The sequence below is a fragment of the Rattus rattus genome, chromosome 14, assembly GCF_011064425.1.
Source record: "Rattus rattus isolate New Zealand chromosome 14, Rrattus_CSIRO_v1, whole genome shotgun sequence".
In the NCBI taxonomy this organism is placed as follows: domain Eukaryota; kingdom Metazoa; phylum Chordata; class Mammalia; order Rodentia; family Muridae; genus Rattus; species Rattus rattus.
Genome location: NC_046167.1, coordinates 16,747,135 through 16,748,648, shown reverse-complemented (window position 1 = coordinate 16,748,648; position 1,514 = coordinate 16,747,135). Strand labels below are relative to the sequence as shown.

At 47.4% G+C, this 1,514-nt stretch overlaps 1 pseudogene; it reads left to right on the top strand.

The window, feature by feature from the left end:
- The first annotated feature begins 268 nt into the window (after nt 1–268).
- On the top strand, nt 269–1,095 carry LOC116883740 (annotated as a pseudogene).
- Nucleotides 1,096–1,514: the final 419 nt, after the last annotated feature.

The following is a 1,514-nucleotide window of genomic DNA, read 5'->3' as shown; positions in this document are numbered from 1 at the left end:
CATTACTGAAGTTCTAATCAATTAATGGGCCTTGCAGTGGGATTGGAATAGGGTGTGCTTTTTTTTTTTTTTGGTTCTCTTTTTTTTGGAGCTGGGGACCGAACCCAGGGCCTTGCGCTTCCTAGGCAAGCGCTCTACCACTGAGCTAAATCCCCAACCCCCTTACAGGCACTTTTACTCACAGAGAACACAGTGCTAGCATTTGATGATACTATCTGCTCAACCACCACGATGAATCCCCTGGCCCCTGTGATTGAAAATGCTATCTATGGCCCAGAATGGCCGCAGCGTCCCACTTCAACAATGTTTGAACGTCCAGTGCTCGACTCCTCAGACCCCCACCATCCTCTTCAAACCTGAGCCCTTTGCAATTCTGAGGCTCCGCCTCGCCCCGCCTCCACCATGACTACCTTGGCTCCCTCAGAACTGTCACCAGGACTCAGAGACTGCCATCAATCCCAGATCAGCCTGGAGTTGGATACCTCCTATGTCTATCTGTCTATGGTTTTGCTGTTGTTGTTGTCGTTGTTGTTGTTGTTGTTTTGTTTTGTTTTGTTTTGTTTTGTTTTTTTGACCGGGATGATGTGGCTCTGAAGAACTTTGCCAAATACTTTCTCCACCGATCTCATGAGGAGAGAGAACACGCTGAGAAACCAGTGAAGCTGCAGAACTGGGGTAGCCAAATCTTCCTACAGGATATAAAGAAAACAGACCGTGATGACTCGGAGAACAGACTGAGTGCCATGGAGGGTGCACTGCACTTGGAAGGGAGTGTGAATCGGTCACTACTGGAGCTTCACAAACTGGCTACTGACAAGAACGATCCTCACTTAATGTGGCTTCACTGAGACGCACTACCTGAATGAGCAGGTGAGATCCACGAAAGAACCGGGTGACCACGTGACCAACTTACGCAAGATGGGAGCCCCTGAATCTGGCATGGCAGCATATCTCTTTGATAAGACACCCTGGGAGACGGGGACGAGAGCTAAGCTGACGTCCCCAAGGCCACGTGACTTTACTGGTCACTGAGGCAGTGCATGCGTGTCAGGCTGCCTTTGTCTTTTCGATAAGTTGCACCAAAACATCTGCTTACGTTCTTTAATTTGTACCAATTTCTTCAAATAAGGAATTTTGGTAACCTCCTCCCCTCCCCGCAAAATGTTATCACCTAAGAACTGCACTGGAACTCAGCACTTTTTTTGTTCATTTCCTCTACATTGCTTATTGGATAGCTACCAGACAAAGCTTGTTACAGGCTACATTAAAGGAAGTAGCAAATGGTCCCAAAGAAGGTTATTGTCTTAGTCAGAGTTTGTATTCCTGCAAAAAAACATCATGACCAAAAAATAAGTTGAGAAAGAAAGGGTTTATTCCGCTTAGATTCCGTACTGCTGTTCATCACCAAAGGAAGTTAGGACAGGAACTCACACAAGGCAGGAACCTGGAGGCAGGAGCTGATGCAGAGGCCATGGAAGGATGTTACTCACTGGCTTGCTTCCCCTGGCTTGCTC